The sequence below is a fragment of the Podarcis gaigeae genome, assembly GCF_964106915.1.
Source record: "Podarcis gaigeae genome assembly, chromosome: 13".
Classification (NCBI taxonomy): Eukaryota; Metazoa; Chordata; class Lepidosauria; order Squamata; family Lacertidae; genus Podarcis; species Podarcis gaigeae.
In genome coordinates, this window is record NC_139689.1 from 4467383 (window position 1) to 4490426 (window position 23044).

At 51.6% G+C, this 23044-nt stretch overlaps 1 protein-coding gene across 3 annotated transcripts in view; it reads right to left on the bottom strand.

Moving 5' to 3' along the window:
- ZBTB4 (zinc finger and BTB domain containing 4) overlaps positions 1-23044 on the bottom strand; it is a 33330-nt gene that overhangs the window by 6831 nt on the left and 3455 nt on the right. The window contains exons 1-2 of one of the 3 annotated variants that reach the window (XM_083706542.1): positions 13243-13428; positions 11152-11234 (exon numbers count right to left, since the gene is read on the bottom strand). The gene's annotated coding sequence lies outside the window, so the exon portion shown is untranslated. Of the gene's footprint in view, positions 1-11151; positions 11235-13206; positions 13429-23044 lie in introns of those variants that run through there. The other 2 variants (XM_083706541.1, XM_083706543.1) reach the window with 2 other exon arrangements.

Below are 23044 nucleotides of genomic sequence, written 5' to 3' on the forward strand. Positions count from 1 at the left end.
CTCAGATGTCTTGTAAAGAGAAGATAGCTACTTATTTGCTTCACATCTGAAGGGAGGGCGTTCCACAGGGCGGGCGCCACCACCGAGAAGGCCCTCTGCCTAGTTCCCTGTAACTTGGCTTCTCGCAGGGAGGGAACCGCCAGAAGGCCCTCGGCGCTGGACCTCAGTGTCCGGGCAGAACGATGGGGGAGGAGACGCTCCTTCAGATATACTGGACCGAGGCCGTTTAGGGCTTTAAAGGTCAGCACCAACACTTTGAATTGTGCTCGGAAACATACTGGGAGCCAATGCAGATCTCTCAGGACTGGTGTTATGTGGTCTCGGCGGCCGCTCCCAGTCACCCGTCTGGCTGCCACGTTCTGGATTAGTTGCAGTTTCCAGGTCACCTTCAAAGGTAGCCCCACGTAGAGCGCATTGCAGTAGTCCAAGCGGGAGATAACCAGAGCATGCGCCACTCTGGCCAGACAGTCTGCGGGCAGGGAGGGTCTCATCCTGCGTACCAGATGGAGCTGGCAGATAGCCATTATTATTGTTAATTCAATTTAGAGACTGCCTCTTTGAAACATGTTTATGCAATGTCCGACTTTTTTGGGGGGGGATTTAAAGTTGTCATCTGATAGGCCAGTCAGCTCAGTTAGTTGGCATGTGGTGCTGGTAACACCAAGGTTCGATTCCCATATGGGCCACCTGCATATTATTCCTGCACTGCCGGGGGTTGGACTAGATGACCCCAGGATGCCTTCCAACTCTATGATGATTCTATGACTATGTATAATTACAATTATTCTGTGTTTTTATATGTGTTGAAAGCCACCCTGAGCGGCTGGCGCAACCAAGCCAGATGGGTTGGGCATAAGTAATAAAACTATTATTACCGTATTTTTCGCTCTATAAGACGCACCAGACCACAAGACGCGCCTAGTTTTTGGAGGAGGAAAACAAGGGAAAAAATAATATTCTGAATCTCAGAAGCCAGAACAGCAAGAGGGATCGCTGCGCAGTGAAAGCAGCAATCCCTCTTGCTGTTCTGGCTTCAGTGATAGCTGCGCAGCCTGCATTCGCTCCATAAGACGCACACACATCTCCCTTTACTTTTTAGGAGGGACAAAGTGAGTCTTATAGAGCGAAAAATGCGGTAATTTATTATCCTGAAAAACAGTTATAGGGGGCTCTGAAAACTGCTCCACGTAGTCAAAAGACTGGTGTTGATTCCTTGGAAAAATGCTACTATTGGCCTCCTTTGATCTATGCATAGACAACAGGACAAGACCTCATTGAATAGATTGCTTTCAGACGCAATTGTGTCTGGATAATGATACAAGAAGCAGAAGAGTTTGGATTTGATATCCCGCTTTATCACTACCCGAAGGAGTCTCAAAGCGGCTAACATTCTCCTTTCCCTTCCTGCCCCACAACAAACACTCTGTGAGGTGAGTGGGGCTGAGAGACTTCAGAGAAGTGTGACTGGCCCAAGGTCACCCAGCAGCTGCACGTGGAGGAGCGGAGACGCGAACCCGGTTCCCCAGATTACGAGTCCACCGCTCTTAACCACTACACCACACTGGCACAGCACAAATGCACAAATGTGGAGGTAGACCATAGAAGCATGGAATCATCTCATCCAACGGCCTGCAGAGCAGGAATTTGCAGCAGCCACAGCGAGGATCAAACCTGCCACCTTAGGCGTGGTGGGCACCATGCTCTAACCAACGGAGCTGTCAATAATAATAATAATAATAATTTATTTATACCCCACCCATCTGGCTGGGTTTCCCCAGCCACTCTGGGCAGCTCACAGCATACATCAGAACAAACTAAAAACATCAAACACTAAAACTTCCCGATACAGTGGTACCTCGGGTTACAGACGCTTCAGGTTACAGACTCTGTGAACCCAGAAATAGTACCTCGGGTTAAGAACTTTGCTTCAGGATGAGAACAGAAATTGTGCTCTAGCGGCGCGGCAGCAGCAGGAGGCCCCAGTAGCTAAAGTGGTGCTTCAGGTTAAGTACAGTTTCAGGTTAAGAACGGACCTCCAGAACAAATTAAGTTCTTAACCCGAGGTACCACTGTACAGGGCTGCTTTCGGATGTCTTCTAAAAGTCAGATAGTTGCTTATTTCCTTGACATTTGACAGAAGGGCGTTCCACAGGGAGGGCGCCACCACCAAGAAGGCCCTCTGCCTGGTTCCCTGTAACTTGGCTTCTCGCAGGGAGGGAACCGCCAGAAGGCCCTTGGTGCTGGACCTCAGTGTCCGGGCAGAACGATGGGGGTGGAGACGCTCCTTCAGGTCTACTGGGCCTTTGAGGCTGTTTAGGGCTTTCAAGGTCAGCACCAACACTTTGAATTGTGCTCGGAAAGGTCCATCTCTTACGCATGGCCATGGTGCCTAGTAGCTGTGACCCCTGACCTTTCGAAAAGAGGGGCACCACAGCTGGGGGAGAGGTCTCAGGAGGGGGTCTCTGGGGGTCTGCCTGACAGCTAGGAACGCCAGTCAGAGTGGCTGGGGAAACTCAGCCAGATGGACAGGATATTAATATTATTATTATTATTATTATTATTATTATTATTATTATTATTATTATTAATTGAGGTTGAATCCTGACAAGACAGAAGTACTGTTTTGGGGGGACAGGAGGCGGGCAGGTGTGGAGGATTCCCTGGTCCTGAATGGGGTAACTGTGCCCCTGAAGGACCAGATACGCAGCCTGGGAGTCATTTTGGACTCACAGCTGTCCATGGAGGCGCAGGTCAATTCTGTGTCCAGGGTGGCTGTCTACCAGCTCCATCTGGCACGCAGGATGAAACCCTCCCTGCCTGTGGACTGTCTCGCCAGAGTGGTGCATGCTCTGGTTATCTCCCGCTTGGACTACTGCAATGCGCTCTACGTGGGGCTACCTTTGAAGGTGACCCGGAAACTACACCTAATCCAGAATGCGGCAGCTAGATTGGGGACTGGGAGCGGCCGCCGAGACCATATAACACCGGTCCAGAAAGACCTACATTGGCTCCCAGTACGTTTCCGAGCACAATTCAAAGTGTTGGTGCTGACCTTGAAAGCCCTAAACGGCCTCGGTCCAGTAGACCTGAAGGAGTGTCTCCACCCCCATCATTCTGCCGGACACTGAGCTCCATCTTTGAGGGCCTTCTGGCAGTTCCCTCCCTGTGAGAAGTGAAACTACAGGGAACCAGGCAGAGGGCCTTCTCGGTGGTGGCGCCCGCCCTGTGGAACACTCTCCCACCAGATATCAAAGAGAAGAACAACTACCAGACTTTTAGAAGGCATCTGAAGGCAGCCCTGTTCAGGGAAGCTTTTAATGTTTGATGTATTACAGTATTTTAATATTGGAAGCCGCCCAGAGTGGCTGGGGAAGCCCAGCCAGATGGACAGGGTATAAATAATAAATTATTATTATTATTATTATTATTATTATTATTATTATTATTATTACTACATTCAAATCCCACCTCTTCCTCCCCGGGGTTCAAGGTGGCAGGCATAGTTCCTGCTGTTTCCCCATTATCAGCTCCACAACAACCTTGCAAGGCAGGTCAGGCTGAGAGCGAACGAGCGACCGGCCCGAGGCCCCCCGGCGAGTGGGGATTCGAACCCACGCGTAGGAAGAGCTGGGAGAAGGCAGCCAGGAGAACCACAGGGCTCTGCTTCCCGTCAGTCCCGAAAAGTCACTTGGCTGCCGTTGACATGAGTCACACCGAGCGAAGCAGCGGGGTTGATGCTGGCATGGGCAGGCCGAAGACCATCAGGAGAAGAGAGAGCAGCCTTTTGGCTCGAGCGGAGAAGCCCCCAGCCCACCCCACCTCCCCACTGGGCCCCCCCGGCCACCCACCCGCTCCCCACTCCACCCATTGGGGAGCCATTTTGCTCAAGGAGTTTGTTCTTCCAGCTGGCAAGCCTAAAATGGCTGAAGGAAAGAAATTCCCGGTGCCAGCTCGGATTAAGCAGCTGATGCGTTGGCCCGGACCGCTCTCCGGAGCTCAGCGCGGAAGCCGCTCCAAGAGGCTCGCCTCGTTGCCCCCAGACGCTCAGGCGCCTCCTTTGGCCCGGCCGGCCCCCTCGTGTCAAGGCCTGGCCCCCAAAGGCACGCTCTGCCCTCTCCCCGCTGCAGAGAAAATCTTGTGTGTGTGAGAGAGAGACAGAACAATAAGGATGCCCACAATGTTTTCTTTTCTTCCAAGCCCGTCTTTCGCAAACTTCCCTCCTCCCTCGACCTGGGTGGGACCGTCCCGACGACGCAATTTCAGGCCATGTGTATGTGCGTGCGTGTGCGAATGGGCTTGTGCCTGCATGCACGGCGAGTGTGGTGCGTATAACACGGCGGCAACAATTCCTTGAGGGTCTCTCTTTCTCTCGCGCACACGCATATATATAAACTCCCTTCCCGGCTGCGACAGGAGTACCCAAACGGAAAGGGAGTTTCTATGGAAACCAGCCTGGATGACGGAGGGAGAGAAAAAGAGAAGGGCTGGGGAGGGAGGGAGAAGGAAGAGGCAGCGCTCTGTGGCACAGAGCAAGAATTTGAGGAGGGGGAGACGGGTCGGACCGGCTGAATGTGGGTAAACGTAGGAGGGGGCATGCGGGAAGGACAAGATACGCGATGGCGTTCTGACAGGTCCAGCACCCGGGGTCTCTCTCTGGCCAGGAGATCCTGGACCCCACCTGGGGGGTCATCCAGACGTCCTTAGGCAGCCCCCTTCATCCCCATCTCTTGAGCCTGAAATGGGTCTGTAGGTTGTCTCTAACCATGCTTTCTAGGGATGCGGGTGGCGCTGTAGGTTAAACCACAGAGCCTAGGGCTTGCCAATCAGAAGGTCGGCGGTTCGAATCCCCGCGAGGGGGTGAGCTCCCGTTGCTCAGTCCCTGCTTCTGCCCACCTAGCAGTTCGAAAGCACGTCAAAGTGCAAGTAGATAAATAGGTACCGCTCCGGCGGGAAGGTAAACGGCGTTTCCGTGCGCTGCTCTGGTTCGCCAGAAGCAGCTTAGTCCTGCTGGCTCCCTCGGCCAATAAAGCGAGATGAGTGCCGCAATCCCAGAGTCGGCCACGACTGGACCTAATGGTCAGGGGTCCCTTTACCTTTAACCACGCTTTCTATCTGGCACTGGGGCCAAAACAGCTGTCACAGATCTATGCTGCCGTCCGCCAGCATCCAAGCAGGGATCCCAGAGGGATCCCAGAGTTATCTTGGGGAAACCTGACCCCCCACCTTCGACTGACAGCACAGTCGGGTCGCAGCCTGATTCAAGGTGGGTCGCAACAGGAGCACCTGGCAAATTCAGTGGTACCTCGGGTTACAGACGCTTCAGGTTACAGACTCTGCTAACCCAGAAATAGTGCTTCAGGTTAAGAACTTTGCTTCAGGATGAGAACAGAAATCGTGCTCCGGGAGGCCCCATTTGCCTAAAGTGGTGCTTCAGGTTAAGAACAGTTTCAGGTTAAGTACGGACCTCCAGAACAAATTAAGTACTTAACCCGAGGTACCGCTGTATATGTGGGCGAAAGCTTAAGAAGCCGGTCCTCAAATGGCGTCAAAATTGCATCCTGGGTCTTAAATTAGTATTATTTTGGGAGGTTTTTAAGGTTTGATGTTTTATCATGTTCTTTATATGTGCTTGAAGCCACTCCAGATAGTTAGGAAATAATAATAATAATAATAATAATAATAATAATAATAATAATAATAATAATGTTGAAGAGACCTAGGGTGAGAGTAACACAGAACCACTTTGCCTCCCTGAGCCCTGCCCCACAGGAGCTGGGAGGCTTTGCCTTCAGGGCTGAAATACACTCTGCACATGCCCGGCGGAACATGCCCTTATATTGCCAGCACCTGAGACCTGAAGCTCTGAGAACATCTGTAAATACATCAGAGAGAGAGAAAGGTAGAGGAGAATAAAGTCCATATATTCAATAGGGTTGGGTAGGGTCCCCGTACCATATAGAAGGCTGATCGCCGAAGAATGGATGCTTTTGAATTATGGTGCTGGAGGAGACTCTGGAGAGTCCCATGGACTGCAAGAAGATCAAACCTCTCCATTCTGAAGGAAATCAGCCCTGAGTGCTCACTGGAAGGACAGATCCTGAAGCTGAGGCTCCAAGACTTTGGCCACCTCATGAGAAGAGAAGATTCCCTGGAAAAGACCCTGATGTTGGGAAAGATGGAGGGCACAAGGAGAAGGGGACGACGGAGGACGAGATGGTTGGACAGTGTTCTCGAAGCTACCAGCATGAGTTTGACCCAACTGCGGGAGGCAGTGGAAGACAGGAGGGCCTGGCGTGCTCTGGTCCAGGGGGTCACAAAGAGTCAGACACGACTAAACAAGAACAAGGGTTCCCGTAACCATCCTATCTGGAGGGCGACTGTTGCAGACCCTTCCATGGTAAAGGTAAAGGTACCCCTGCCCGTACGGGCCAGTCTTGCCAGACTCTGGGGTTGTGCGCCCATCTCACTCAAGAGGCCAGGGGCCAGCGCTGTCCGGAGACACTTCCGGGTCATGTGGCCAGCGTGACATCGCTGCTCTGGCGAGCCAGAGCTGCACACGGAAACGCCGTTTACCTTCCCGCTGGTAAGCGGTCCCTATTTATCTACTTGCACCCGGAGGTGCTTTCGAACTGCTAGGTTGGCAGGCGCTGGGACCGAGCAGCGGGAGCGCACCCCGCCGCAGGGATTCGAACCGCCGACCTTTCGATCGGCAAGTCCTAGGCGCTGAGGCTTTAACCCACAGCGCCACCTGCGTCCCTCCCTTCCATGGACACTGCCCCAAATGTGGAATTGAATGCGTGTCCCCCCCCCCAATGGAACGGTCCCAGGAGGGAAGGGGGGAGCAAAAACCTGATTTGCCTCGCCCGCCACTTCCGTCCGCCTGCAGTCCAGGGTGCTGCAACCGAAACAGGGCTCTGCAACGGTGGGGAGAGGGAAAAGCCTGGCGGATCGTAAACAAGACGCGAAGCAGGATGGATTTCTGCGGGTCTGAGTCACGAAGGCTGAGGTCAGCAGATTGCAGGGAACGGCACGGCAGCCTGGAAGAGGCTGGAGGAGGGGGGTGGAAAAAGGAGGACTGCAATGTTGGGTCTGTGCACTGGAGAGAGAGAACGAAAAAGGCCAGGATAGAAAAAAAGACCCTCACCTGGACCTACCTACCGCTGCAACCTTTGCCCACCAGATATTTTGGGACTGCAACTCTCGTCCACTCGGCTGGCTGGGAGTTGAGGTCCGAACCCCACGATGAACACCGAGTTGGCAAATCTGCTTTTCCGACTTGCGTGCAGGTTTCTAAAAACCTACCAAAGTCACTGTGCTCAGTGGAAGGAGAAGGACCTCTGTCCCGAGCCTGGAAAATCCATAGGTTCCTACGTTTTGCCGCAGGTTCCGAGGGATTTTGCGACTTGCCACCAAGTCTCTGCTCCAATTTGAATCTCCTAAAATGTTGGGTTCTTGAGCCTGGTTTGAAATCCCCCCCCCCCCTTTGTGTCCTTCGGCCACTTGGGGAATATCTATCGCTGCCAAACCTGCCGGGCAGTGAAGTTGCAAGGATGAAACAGGAAAAATCTGTATATTTTGTTCCAAGTGTCTTGGTGGAGGCAGCCTCGCCCTCTAGAAATTCCAGACGTGTGCAAGCTTGTGGAAATGGGAAATGCACTTCACACATGCTCAGAGGCCCTTTTCATAAGCCACCCTGCATTCTTAAAGGTAAAGGTACCCCTGCCCATATGGGCCAGTCGTGTCCGACTCTGGGGTTGTGCGCCCATCTCACTCTAGAGGCCGGGAGCCAGCGCTGTCCGCAGACACTTCCGGGTCACGTGGCCAGCGTGACGAAGCTGCTCTGGCGAGCCAGCGCAGCACACGGAAATGCCTTTTACCTTCCTGCTTGTAAAGCGGTCCCTATTTATCTACTTGCACTTTGACGTGCTTTCGAACTGCTAGGTGGGCAGGAGCTGGGACCGAAAGACGGGAGCTCACCCTGTCGCGGGGATTCGAACCGCCAACCTTCTGATTGGCAAGTCCTAGGCTTAACCCACAGCACCACCCGCGTCCCTTATTCAAGGGCCTTTCGGACAAGTTCCCGCTGCTGCCGTCTCAAAATTCATTCCCCCTCCCTCCACTCTCTGCCTCAGTTTTCCCCATTAAGAAAACAAAATAAAAGTAATTGTAATGAACCAATTACGCTAGTAGGACCGCAAGAAGTTTTGAAAGGAGGACTATTTGAAATATTGCAAGAAAGACTATGAGGAGAGTTATTACGGTAAAGGGACCCCTGACCATTAGGTCCAGTCATGGCCAACTCTGGGGTTGCGGTGTTCATCTCACTTTATTGGCCAAGGGAGCCGGCGTACAGCTTCCAGGTCATGTGGCCAGCAGGACTAAGCCGCTTCTCGCGAACCAGAGCAGCGCACGGAAACGCCGTTTACCTTCCCGCCGGAGTGGTACCTATATATCTACTTGCACTGGTGTGCTTTCAAACTGCTAGGTTGGCAGGAGCAGGGACCGAGCAACAGGAGCTCACTCCGTCGCGGGGATTCGAACCGCCGACGTTCTGATCGGCAAGCCCTAGGCTCTGTGGTTTAACCCACAGCGCCACCCGCATCCCGGGTGGAGAGTTATTAGTTAATGATAATTAAGAGTAACAGAGAAATTAAGAAATGCACAGTAAGTGATAAAGAATGAAAAATCATCAGAGGAGTTGACGGAAGTCTAAAACATTGTATAAGATAAGTAGCTATGTTATATGATTATTGGAAATGATATGTTTAAAAAACCTCTCTCTCTCTCTCTCTCTCTCTCTATATATATATATATATATATAAAACTCGAATGTAGAAGTCACCCTCCCAAACGCAACGAGGTCTCGTTCTTTTTTGAAAAGGAAAAGCCAAGCTCTTCGTACAATTGGGAAGGTCTGAGATTGCTATCGCCACCCTGCAGCCAACCTCATGACAACCAAAACAGATCAATAAAAACAGCCGCCAAATGGCCTCATGTCTCATCAAGATAGGAAGCCTGAGACTGGAGTCAGAGCCTGTGGACACCTCACTCCAGGTCTCATGTGAAACATTTAATTTGTATAGGTTCCTCCCGTTAAAAGTCCATTTCTGTTTGTAATTTAGCTCTGGGAGGAAAGGGATCTATGCAACTCTAACAGATCGGCCTTGTATGCTGATGGGGCTGAACAAATAAATTTTAAAAGGTAAAGGGGCCCCGACCATTAGGTCCAGTCGTGGCCGACTCTGGGGTTGCGGCGCTCATCTCGCTTTATTGGCCGAGGGAGCCGGCGTACAGCTTCCGGGTCATGTGGCCAGCAGGACTAAGCCGCTTCTGGCGAACCACAGCAGCGCACGGAAACGCCGTTTACCTTCCCGCCGGAGTGGTACCTATTTATCTACTTGCACTTTGACGTGCTTTCAAACTGCTAGGTTGGCAGGAGCAGGGACTGAGCAACGGGAGCTCACCCCGTCGCGGGGATTCGAACTGCCAACCTTCTGATCGGCAAGTCCTAGGCTCTGTGGTTTAACCCACAGCGCCACCCGCGTCCTGTACAAATATTAAGAGGCTGCAAACTTGGGGTGGGGACCCTCCAGGGCAGAGAAACAAAAAAACCTTTTTGTTGTAGTGGATCAGCGAATCTGGCTGTGAACCAGAAGGTTGGTGGTTCAAGCCCACCCAGGGACGACTGTGGGCAGAATTCCTGCATTGCACGGGGTTGGACTATATAACCCTTGGGTTCCCTTCCAATTCTAGGATTCTAATGTTGTATTATTTTAATCAATTGCTGGTGTTAGTCGCCCTGAGCCCAGTCTTGGCTGGGGAGGGTGGGGTATAAATAAATTATTATTATTATTATTATTATTATTATTATTATTATTTCTGACCAATTAAAGGGCACAGAAAAGCAGTAAAAGCACTTTTACTCCTCATCCTTTTTTAAAAAAAAAACACACCCTAAAAACTGAGCGATTTGGAGTTCAACGAAGAACCAGACAATTCAGTCTCTGTGGAAATATGAAGGCCAGCAGAAAGGGTTGAGGCCCCAACGATAGAAATATATTAGGGGCTAGATGCCTGGGCAGGCATAGGCAGGACTCCATTAATCCAAATTTGGCCCAGACAATCTCAAGAAGCAAACGCTTCTAGACCAGAGACAGGGAATGTGTGGCCCTACAGATATGGCTGGACTCCAGTGCCCATCTTTGCTAACTACTGGCCCTGGGGCTGATGGGAGTTGGGAGTCCGTACCCGACAGTTGTCCTGGACAAAAAAAAGCCCAAGGCATCCTGGTTTTTCCCCCGCGAGAGCACAGAGGCCGTCTTGGGCACTGGTCTCTCCTGCAATTTCAGCGCACGGAAAAAGCATGGCGTCACAAAAGGCACGTCGCATGACTCCTGCGGGAGTGCGGCCCCGGAAGATGGCATCCGGCATTCATCCCTAAAAAAGTTTTTGATTTGGGTTTCCATTGAAATGAGGCTGCATTTTAATATTTTAATGTTGTATTTTAATCTTGTTTTTAAGTTGCATTTCAATCAATTTGTTTTTATATTGCGTCATAGCCGCCCAGAGCCCGGTCTTGGCTGGGGAGGGCAGGGTATAAATAATAATAATAATAATAATAATAATAATAATAATAATAATAATAATAATTTGCAGAGCCAGTTCTTTGGCCTAGACCACCCAGCCAAGGAGACTTTTAACATGGGGAAGGCTGTTTTGCAAGGCAACTTTCAGGCTGGGCGGACTTGGGAACCAACCCATGGGTTGAAAAATGGCGAGCCAAACGGAATGTTCTAGAAGGAGGCGACGAGCCAAAGCGAAGGCTCTAGAAAGAGGCCGAGCCGAGTCATGGCAACCCGGCGGCGGTTGCCATGGGGACCAGAGCTAGAAGCAGGGGCTGGCCTAGATCCAGGCACTGTTGCCGCGGAGACACAGATGGGGTGGTGACTGGCCTAGATACCGCCGCTGTCGCTATGGCGACCGGAAGAGGGAAGCGCGGTGGCGTTTCCATGGAGACCCACGGCAGGCCTTCTTCCCCACACCTGGGGGTTAGGACTACGATTCCCAGAAGCCCTGGCCAGCACCTCTTTTCCTCTGGCAGCACCCCAAGGAGACCCAGTGGAAAGGAAGGGTGATGGACGTCAGCCTTACCTACACGAGTAGACCACATCTACTGGGTGTCTGTGTCCCTGTTGCTCAAGATGCTGTCTCCAAATCCGCCTGAACAGGACCCTCTGGGTGGAAAGAAAGAGACGATGCGTTAAACTGTTTGCTATCCCTGTGCCCAACACACTTTAAATTCTGCCACTAGGAAAGGAACCTTCCCTTGAAACCCATGCAGCTTTTCGTTTCAGTTTTGGATTTATTTTTTTGAAAAAAATGGTCAAACGGCGGGCAGAGTTGAGGCTCTGTTGCATTTGGGGTCAGAAACAGGATCACAGCTGTCAACGTTTCCCTTTTTTTAAGGGAAATCCCCTCATTCCGAATAGGATTCCTCGCAAGAAAAAGGAAAAGTTGACAGCTGTGATCCCAGGCCTCGAGAGGGATGGAATAGGCCAGGGTTCAGCAACCGAAGGCCCATGGGCCAAAAGCGGCCCCGGAGGTCATCTGACTGGCCCGAGCCGCCCCCAAACCGAGCTGACCGCTCACGCGCTGTGCTAAACCGCGGCACGGGGACTCACTTCCGCGGTGACGGAAATCGCGTCTGCGCACGTGCCGGAAATCACACATTTACACACACAGGTGATCCACCCAAGGAGGGATCTCCGTGGGACCAATCTGGCCCAGGCAAGAGAAACCTTGCTGACCCCTGGAATACAGTGGTACCTCGGGATACGAACAGAATCCATTCCGGAGCCCCGTTCGCATCCTGAAGCGAACACAACCCGCATCTGCACGTGCGCGGGTCGCCGCTTCCGTGCATGCGCGAGACATCATTTTGACCATCTGAGCATGCGCACGCAGCGAAACGCAGAAGTAACGCACTCCTTTACTTCCGGGTCGCCGCAGAGCGCAACCCGAAAATACTTAACTTGAAGCAAATTTATCCCGAGGTATGACTGTAGTCGCTTCCTATCACCCTCCATAAAACACACCCACCCCTCAATCTAGCTGCAATTCTTTGATTCTATAATAATAATAATAATAATAATAATAATAATAATAATATTTTTTTTATATCCCGCCCTCCCCAGCCGAAGCCGTGGTCTATAAGGTGCAGGAATGAATTCAAATATTTCTCCCCCCCTATTCATCAGAACTAGAAACTTGCTTTATTTAAATAAAAAAAAACCGAGTGCGTGACTGACTATCCTTCCAGTTAGTTAATATGACAGTTAGCAGTATCAACAAGGACTTATCTTTTTAATGTGCCATTGCTGTTACTTCTGACCGAAGAGAGAAATAAGATCGAAAACAATACCCACTGCATTTAAAAATATTTGAAACGCTCGTATTTTTCCACAGCGTCACTCTTTTTTAAAAACAACAACAACCAACCCTTGTTTTCATCATCTTTCCCTGAATGCTTGCCCGCCATTTCAGCAGAAAAGTTGTATCCGTTCCTCATACGTACATCATGGAAAATTTGCCCCTATTTGCACAATTAAAAGGACTTTGTGATTAACACCTTCCAGCCCAAACTTACAGGTTTCAGTACATTTCGATAACTCAAAAAAAGAGTCATGTATAGATGTCTAATTAAATGGTAGATACTGGGAGCGAACAGCGAGAGAGGCTCGAAGCCTCAATTGCTCTTACATTCCGCCTCCTGAAAAATCCAGAAACCTTAAAATAAAATAAAGGATGTCACCAGCTTGCCGAGTTGCTATTTCTGTTCCCCTTTGAGCACAGATTTGCGGACTTTTTTTTTAAGGTTGTGTGGCTCAGAGCGGGGGGGGGGACGGACCTCTCTTTTCCCCACCTTTCTGGCTGCCTCTTCTGCGCAGCATTCACAGAGGAGGGGGCACCAGTTTTCCACTAGCTTTGGGCCACAAACGCCTGCCTGCCCCTCAAAAACGAAGCCCTGGATTCGAATCCAGCACCCTCAGGCCTTGCTGCGGCTCCAGCAGGCCTGGGTTCAATTCTGCTTGTAAACACAAGATGCAAATTCCCTTTGGCTGTGTGATCTCAAGCCCTGGCTCCCTTCCCACCAGACTCCACTTTCAGAAAACCCCAAAATCAAGGGATATCCTAGGTGCTGCCTACCCCACAGATTTCCCCTCCCGGAATCGAAGCCCCCACCATGTTTCCCCGCGAGCCGTGGGGAGAGCTGAGCCTCCGAGCTTGCACAGCCAAAGGAACCCGATCCTCTGCCATTTCCGGAGAGCCTGTGATCTCAGCAGCGCCGACTGCCTTGTGTTAACATCCTCCTCCCCAGCTTAGCAGTAGAAGAATGCAGAAAGGCAGGCGGGCAGAGAGGGCGGAAGAGGAGAGAGAAATAAAAGCCCCTTCCTGGCTGCCAGAGAGGCCACAGCCTCCAAAAGTCACTGACTGACGGGTCCAGGCAGCGCAACCTTTGCTGCGCAACAGGCCGGGGCGCGAGGATCGCTGCGATCAGCCTGCGTCAGCCTGTGTGTGTCAGGATCTGTTGTCGGTTCTTAGAGATGGGCATAACTGAAGACAGGGACGCGATCTGCCACGCCGACACCGTCGGGCCAAAAGGGGCTTCAGGTGTCTTGGGTGTCAGCCGCAAAAGGGGGGGCCTGCGCGGGCGCACATTCCTCTGCAAAATGGCGGGTGTTATGTGTCCATTGGGAGCAAGCCAGACGCTGTTTCGGTATGTGGGTGAGACCGAGAGGCTGAGAGGAAGCGGGCTTTCTACGCCCGGTGCACAGCGGGCATGATGCGATTCCAGAACGGGCAATGTGGTCGGGAGAACGAGATGACGACGGCCTGGATGGAGTGTGTTGGGTGCAGGCAGATATCTCGGAGGGTGCGCTTCTTGGGGACTGGAGGAAAAGAGGAGGGTGACAGGGTTGCATCCTGCATCGATTTTGCAGGAAATCTGGAATATAACGGCGCTGTGGTTTTCCCAGTAGTGACGTATGGAAGTGAGAGCTGGACCATAAAGAAGGCTGATCGCCCAAGTATGGATGCTTTTGAATTCTGGTGCTGGAGGAGACTCTGGAGAGTCCCATGGACTGCCAGAAGATCCAAGCTCTCCATTCCGAAGGAAATCAGCCCTGAGTGCTCACTGGAAGGACAGATCCTGAAGCTGAGGCTCCAAGACTTTGGCCACCTCATGAGAAGAGAAGACTCCCTGGAAAAGACCCTGATGTTGGGAAAGATGGAGGGCCGAAGGAGAAGGGGGCGACAGAGGACGAGATGGTGGGACAGTGTTCTCAAAGCTACGAACATGAGTTTGACCAAACTGCGGGAGGCAGTGGAAGACAGGAGGGCCTGGCGTGCTCTGGTCCAGGGGGGTCACGAAGAGGCAGACACGACTAAACGACTCAACAACAACAACAATGTGCATCATCGCAGCCACACGAAAAGAAGGCCGTCGGGGGTTTTTCTGCGCATCTTACAGCCACAGTCTGATGGGAGAGGTCTTAGATCTGAGTTCACTGCAGCGCAGAGGGCAAGGGTTCAGAAAAAGTGTTAGGGCACATGCTATGTGATGCAGTCGGGTACAATTCTGGCGAAGCGACGAGTCAAATTGGTGTGTGTGTGTGTGTGTGTGTGAAAAAACAAGTATGCATCTGCATGCATCAGAGGGGAAATTGCAAGGGGTGCAAGTCAGCTGTCGTTAAGGTGGAAGGGGGGTGTTGATGGACAGCCGCCTGTGCGTCAGGCAGAGTCCAGCCGATGCTGTTCTGGAGCTAATAAATAACTCTGACGGATTATTTTTACCTTTCAAGCAAAGACAAGAAAATCGCTTCCAAAGCCAAAGGAAGTAGCCGAGTGCTCGCAAATCATTAACCGAAAAACAACACCAGGCGTCGTCATAGAAACACCAAACACTTCGGCTCTTTTTCCTCGGCAAAGGAAGTCGCTTACGACCCTGACAGAGGCTTGGAGTCCTCCTGGGCAACAGCCAGCAGCTCTGAGAGGGGCAGGAGAGGTCCTGCTGCATAGCTGTAAGATCTCGAACCCAGGTCCTGGAAAAAGGGATGAAAGGCTCCTAAGGATATTGACACAACTGCTTATTTGTGGGAAAATATAGCAAATGTAAGTGAAGACTCATGACAACCGTAGCCAATGGGTACGTCAGAGAGCAAGGGTACGGAAGCGATTCTGAGCTGTGATTGGCCAAGTCGTCCATGACGTCATGCCAGTTCCTTCGTCTCCTCCAACGCAACACGCCACCACGGCCCCCGGTTTTTTACAGAGACTAAAGAAAAACTGCCTAAGAAAACACACTCGGCGTTCTACGGATGCACGCAGTGTTAAAAATAAAAACCGCAGCAATAGGCCTGTTTGCACATTTCCACAGGCAATCCCCACAGAGAACGCAGTGCAAAGAATGTGCTAAAAAATGAAAAAAACCCAGGGATTGCAAGATCTCTCTGCCACAAAAAGTCTCCCGAGATGATGCTGTCGTGTACTGGAATGTCTTAAGGTGCTTGCAGGACCCAAAATCTTCACCCAGCGGCAATGCGCGAGCACAGCACATGCGGATGCAGAAACATGCATTCCATCACTGGGCGTGAGAATAAAGGGAAGGAGAGTGACCCAGAAACGCTCTGAAAATCAGATGCTGGTGGAGGGCATGGGCCTTGAAATAGCAAAAACCACACACCCCTCAAGCAACATCATTGCCTCCCAGTCCCTCCAGACCAGGTTAAAGGTAAAGGTAAAGGGACCCCTGACCATTAGGTCCAGTTGTGGCCGACTCTGGGGTTGCGGCGCTCATCTCGCTTTACTGGCCGAGGGAGCCAGCGTACAGCTTCCGGGTCATGTGGCCAGCAGGACTAAGCCGCTTCTGGCGAACCAGAGCAGCGCACGGAAACGCCGTTTCCCTTCCCGCCGGAGTGGTACCTATTGATCTACTTGCACTTTGACGTGCTTTCGAACTGCTAGGTTGGCAGGTGCAGGGCCCGAGCAATGGGAGCTCACCCCGTCACGGGGATTCGAACCGCCGACCTTCTGATCAGCAAGTCCTAGGCTCTGTGGTTGAACCCACAGCGCCACCCACGCCACCAGACCAGGTTACACACACAGACACCCCTGGCCAAATAATTTATCACTGAAAACAACCTCAGTATTTCCTTAAAGGTAAAGGGACCCCTGACCATTAGGTCCAGTTGTGGCCGACTCTGGGATTGTGGCACTCATCTCGCTTTACTGGCCGAGGGAGCCGGCGCCCAGCTTCTGGGTCATGTGGCCAGCAGGACTAAGCCGCTTCTGGCGAACCAGAGCAGCGCACGGAAACGCAGTTTCCCTTCCCGCCGGAGCGGTACCTATTTATCTACTTGCACTTTGACGTGCTTTCGAACTGCTAGGTTGGCAGGAGCAGGGACCGAGCAACGGGAACTCACCCCGTCACGGGGATTCAAACCGCCGACCTTCTGATCGGCAAGCCCTAGGCTCTGTGGTCTAACCCACAGCGCCACCCACACCACCAGACCAGATTACACACACACACCTGGCCAATATACACAACTCAAAAACACACTGAATTGCCCCTCTGAACAACTGAATATGCACAATTAACAACTATACCTACAAGTAACAAAGCATGTTGTTTTGTAAACAGAGGTTGTTTTTAAAGTAAAAAACGACTTGTTTTGTTCTGTATTTTTGGGTGGCACCCAATGTTTCTATAACGCCTGCTGAAATTAAGGGAAATGCTAACTTGGGTTTAGTAATTTATATGGGGCTACTCAGAGTAGGACGACCCGTCGTCTTTCTCCTCTTGTTTTTTGGGAGCCACTAAAGTGGCGCGACAATATTTAAAGGTAAACACACAAACAGAAGCTCCAAAGCAAAGTTGTTGTTGTTTTCCATTTCATTTCTATACCCCTGTACAGTTTAACGAAACGATCTCAAAGCAGTTTGCAGCACGTTAAACATCGAACAAAACCATCTGGAATAAAGCAATGCAAGCGTCAAGGAAAATATTCCAGATCTTTTCTAAGTGGCATTTTGCTTTCCCCATATTCATTTACCTATTTTATTTAGAGAGCTGCCCCATAGCAGAAGGACTCCAGGAAGGCAGTGGGGTATAAGGGTTAGAGCAGGGGTCAGCAAACTTTTTCAGCAGGGGGCTGGTCCACTGTCCCTCAGACCTTGTGGGGGGCAGGACTATATTTTGGAGAGGGGGGAAAAGCAAATTTCTTTGCCCCACAAATAACCCAGAAATGCACTTTAAATAAAAGGACACATTCTACTCATGTAAAAACACATATAAACACTTTAAATAAAAGCACATATTCCACTCATGTAAAAACACCAGGCAGGCCTCACAAATAACCCAGAGATACACTTTAAATAAAAGCACACTTTCTACTCATGTAAAAACACGCTGATTCCCAGACTGTCCGCTGGCCGGATTGAGAAGGCGATTGGGCTGGATCCGGCCCCTGGGCCTTAGTTTGCCTTCCCATGGGTTAGACTGCAAGCTTCCTCAACCTCGGCCCTCCAGATGTTTTTAGCCTACGACTCCCATGATCCCTAGCTAGCAGGACCAGTGGTCAGGGATGATGGGAATTGTAGTCTCAAAACATCTGGAGGGCCGAGGTTGAGGAAGCCAGGCTTAGAGTGTCGGACTGGGACCTGGGAGATGAGGGTTCAAATCCCCACTCAGTCATGAGGCCCCCATGGGGGACCTGGGACACAGTCGCAGCCTCTTCGCCTACCTTTCAGGGTCGTTGTAGGGATTAACTGAGCTGGGGGGGAGCAGTAAATGAGCTCTTCTGCTCACCTGCTTAAGAAAGCCGGAGGGGCCAGCCAGAGAGGGATGTCCGTCGCAAACCTGGCGCCCAGAAATCTCCATGGGGCCACAATTGGACCCACGCCAGTCACAGAACACGCCCGGCTGATTACCGTCATACCTCAGGGTACAGCCGCTTCAGATTGTGGTTTTTTCGGGTTGCAGACCGCCAAAACCCGGAAGTACCAGAACAGCTTACTTCCGGGTTCCAGCTGCCGCGCATGCGCAGAAGCACTAAACCGCGCTTTGCGCATGCGAAGAAGCACTGAATCGCAAGCCAAGCGTGCACAGATGTGGGTTGCGAACGCTGTGGGTTGCGAATGTGCATTCCACATGGATCACGTTTACAACCAGCGAGTCCACTGTACTAACACTGGTTGTGGGACGCTGTCTCCGAAAACGTGGTCCATAGTCAGGGATGGGCCACCGTCTCCCCAAAACCTCCGTCCTACGCGAAAGCCTGCAAGCAGATTCGCCCTTCTGAACCCCAAAACCTCCCAGCTCTCTACTCGAAAAACAACAACACGGATGACAGGAAGGGTGTGTGTGTGTGTGAAACCCAAAGCCTTTAAAATAATTTTTTAAGGGTAACCAGGGTGTGCGTGTGGAAGAGCGGCATATCCCCGAGGGGGGAACGATCTTTCATTTCAGGGGGCTGGACTGGATGACCCCACCGGACCCCCAAATTCCAACCCTGCAGCGATTATGGGAATAAGTGCTCTGATTCCAAAGCACGTAGATCCAGGAGCACGGAGGACGGTTCAGGAGCGCCTTACCTGCATAAAATCCTCTTAACACCCAGATTTAAAGTTGTGCTCCATGTCCTAGACATAGGCCATGGGTAGGCAACCTAAGGCCCGGGGGCTGGAACTGGCCCAATCGCCTTGTAAATCCGGCCCATGGACGGTCGGGGAATCAGCGTGTTTCGACATGAGTAGAATGTGTCCTTTTATTTAAAATGCATCTCTGGGTTATTTGTGGGGCATAGGAATTCGTTCATATTTTCCCCCCAAAATATAGTCCGGCTCCCCACAAGGACTGAGGGACGGTGGACCGGCCCCCTGCTGAAAAAGGTTGCTGACCTCTGGGATAGATGATTCATAATCCTGCGAAGCTGGACCTGCCTGGTGTTTCGACATGAATAGAATGTGTGCTTTTATTTAAAATGCATCTCTGGGTTATTTGTGGGGTCTGCCTGGCTTTTTTACATGAGTAGAATGTGTCCTTTTCTTTAAAATGCATCTCTGGGTTATTTGTGGGGCCTGCCTGGTGTTTTTACAAGAGTAGATTGTGTCCTATTATTAAAAATGCATCTCTGGGTTATTTGTGGGGCCTGCCTGGTGTTTTTACAAGAGTATATTGTTTCCTTTTATTTAAAATGCATCTCTGGGTTATTTGTGGGGTCTGCCTGGCGTTTTTACAAGAGTAGAATGTGTCCTTTTCTTTAAAATGCATCTCTGGGTTATTTGTGGGGCCTGCCTGGTGTTTTTACAAGAGTAGATTGTGTCCTATTATTAAAAATGCATCTCTGGGTTATTTGTGGGGCCTGCCTGGTGTTTTTACAAGAGTATATTGTTTCCTTTTATTTAAAATGCATCTCTGGGTTATTTGTGGGGCCTGCTTGGGGTTTTTACATGAGTAGAATGCGTCCTTTTATTTAAAATGCATCTCTGGGTTATTTGTGGGGCATAGGAATTCTTTCATTTCATCCCCCGCAAAATATAGTCTGGCCCCCCACAAGGTCCGAGGGACGGTGGACCGGCCCCCGGCTGAAAAAGGTTGCTGACTCCTGTCCTAGGAGCCTGTCATGCAAGGTTTCGGTTTTGAGCGAAGGCCTGGAAGACACACACACACCCCGGCTGGGATGCTTTGCCTGGAAGAATGACCTTTTCGGAGAGAGAGGCAGAGCGTGTTTCTGCTAGCTAGCAAACAAGCAAGGAAGGGGGAGGCCAGCCAGCCTCACACAGCAGCGAGGCAGCATGAAACCGACGGCCGAGGAGAAAAACAACAAGAAGCCAGCCTAACAATGGAAATCAGAAGGAGGCTGGAAGCCCTCCAGGGAAAACATAGCCCAGCCCGGCCCCAGTGTCCCCTGGAAATGCCCTCCGCCAGGGCTGGCACCGGGACAAGATGGCTGCTGGCCGGCCACGCAAGGGCCCCTCTGTGTAAAATGGAAACCGCGGGCAAATCTTGTGGGACCCGGTCTATTCTCCCTACAAAATATTCACACACACACACTGGTAACATTCCCTGGTTTCCTATTCTGGGCTTAGGCCTTGTTTTGCTCCAAAATACTGGCGTTAAAACGGATAGTATGTGGAAATGAGAGAGCAATGCGGCCCTCCAATTCCTCCTATGTGGCCCACGAAACGCTCCCAGGCCACACCTCCTTTCTCCAGGCCACGCCCCTCGCCAGGCCAGCTTGCTTGGCACCCATCCTTTATACCCTGCCCATCTGGCTGAGCTTCCCCAGCCACTCTGGGCGGCTTCCAATCAAGTGTTAAAAACACTTTGAGGTTGAATCCTGACAAGACAGAAGTACTGTTTTGGGGGGACAGGGGGTGGGCAGGTGTGGGGGACTCCCTGGTCCTGAATGGGGTAACTGAGCTCCTGAAGGACCAGGTGCGCAGCCTGGGAGTCATTCTGGACTCGCAGCTGTCCATGGAGGCGCAGGTCAATTCTGTGTCCAGGGCAGCTGTCTGCCAGCTCCATCTGGTACGCAGGATGAGACCCTCCCTGCCTGCGGACTGTCTCGCCAGAGTGGTGCATGCTCGGGTTATCTCTTGTTTGGACTACTGCAATGCGCTCGATGTGGGGCTACCTTTGAAGGTGACCCGAAACTGCAACTAATCCAGAATGCGGCAGCTAGACTGGTGACTGGGGGGGCCGCCAAGACCACATAACACCGGTCTTGAAAGACCTACATGGGCTCCCAGTATGTTTCCGAGCACAATTCAAAGTGTTGGTGCTGACCTTGAAAGCCCTAAATGGCCTCGGTCCAGTATACCTGAAGGAGCGTCTCCACCCCCATCGTTCAGCCCGGACGCTGAGGTCCAGCTCCGAGGGCCTTCTGGCAGTTCCCTCCCTGCGAGAAGCCAAGTTACAGGGAACCAGGCAGAGGGCCTTCTCGGTAGTGGCCCCCGCCCTGTGGAACGCCCTCCCTTCAGATGTGAAGGAAATAAGCAGCTATCTTCTCTTTAAAAGACATCTGAAGGCAGCCCTGTTTAGGGAAGTTTTTAGTATTGAATGCTGCATTGTTTTTAACACTTGATTGAAAGCTGCCCAGAGTGGCTGGGGAAACTCAGCCAGATGGGCGGGATATAAATAATATATTATTATTATTATTATTATTATTATTATTATTATTATTATTATTATTATTCGTTCCCCGGTGTAGCGGCTAAGTGACCAAATGAGCTACGATCAGGAGGTCCTGGGTTCAAATCTCGCCTCTTCCGTGAACTCAGAGGGGGCGTTAGGCCAACCCTTCTCTCTCAGTCCTCAGTCCTCCCACCTGCAAAATGGGGGCGGGCGGGGAAGAGCGAGAATAGTGACTTACCTCACCTGCGTATCCATCTGGTTCAGCAACATTTTCATGAGAATTATAGCACGGATTATTATTTTTAAAGCATACTTTTCCCTGTTTTAAAAGGATTGTTTTGTTTTGTTTAATGTTAAAAGGTCCAAAACGCATTGAACCCAAAGGGCTGAAAAGGGGCTGCGTCATGTTTGTTTATTTTCAGTCCTGGGATAGCTCAGTCGGTTCAGCACAAGACATTTAATCTCAAGATCGTGGGTTCGAGACCCACATTGGGCCAAACCGTCCTGCATTGCAGCGGGTTGGTCTAGATGACGCTCGGGGGGTCCCTTCCAACTCTGGAAATCTACGATCCATTGCCTCTAGATCCCACCTTTCCCTCAAAGAGCTCAAGCTGGCACGGACAGCTCTTCGCCGTGACATCCTCGCCACGAACGGGCCCAAGGTCACCCAGCCAGCTTCACGGCCGAGCTGCCTGGCTTTGGCAAACCTTTCCTCGCCGCTTGGCCTGCGCCAGCCCTGCAGTCCTCCGGGGAGTGGGCCGCACTTGGGCCAGGAGCAGGGCTGCAGGGGCCACACGCTTCCCCCAGAAAAAAAATCTCAACAACATGCGTCTTAAAAACCGGTCCCTTCGACCGAAGGAAAGCAAGCAGCTGTTTTCTACCCTTTGCCGATAAGAAGCTAATCCGAAGTGCTTTTTTTGAAATGGGTGGGGGTGTAGATTTGCACTAAATCTTCCCCCGTTGCATCGCAGACCCTTCAAAAGCTCACAGACAAACACAGAAGCTGGGCACTGCACCAAGGGACGGTGCCGTTTTCATGTTGTGTTTCCTCGCCGCCCGACATGCTTAGATCACGGAGAACCCCACACAGTATCTCAAGACCCCCCCCCCCCAGCATTTCTCACAATGGCATTCGGGGCACCCAGATTCACACTGTGCATCGGCGGAGACAAATGCACCCCGTCGTTCCGTTCGTAAGCATGTGCGCACTAGAGAGCTCTGCGCACCCACAAAACAAAACAAGCCTCTGGGCTATGCGCTCCGTTCAGACATCCGCTCACAGTCACGTTCTCCCATGCACACGCAGGGCTGCTCTTACGGGATCAAGAGGGAACACGCCTCCTCATACGTGTCACCTCATGCGCCCGTGCGTTTGATGGCCCCTCACTCTGCACCTGCGCAGAGCCCCGGGTGCGAAAGAGGCGGCCAGGTCGTGAGAGGGGAAAGCGTTAAGTGAGGGGTGCAGGCAGGGGCATTAAACAGGGGCAGAGCAGGGATTGCGGCAGGAGAGGGGAATGCGAGTGAGGACGATGCTTACAAACAGTGCAGTGCAGTGCTTAGGGCAGGCTTCCTCAGCCTCGGCCCTCCAAATGTTTTGGGACTACAATTCCCATCATCCCTGACCACTGGTCCTGCTGCCTAGGGATCATGAGAGTTGTAGGCCAAAAATATCTGGAGGGCCAAGGTTGAGGAAGGCTGGGTTATAGCTAAGAGTCATGGGTTCAAATCCTTTCCCACCACCCACAGCCACGAAGCGACCTTGGGGCCAACCGCTGCCTCTCTCAGCCTACCCGACCTTGCAGGGGTGTTGTGAGAATAAACTGGCGATGTGAAGGACCATGCGCTTGA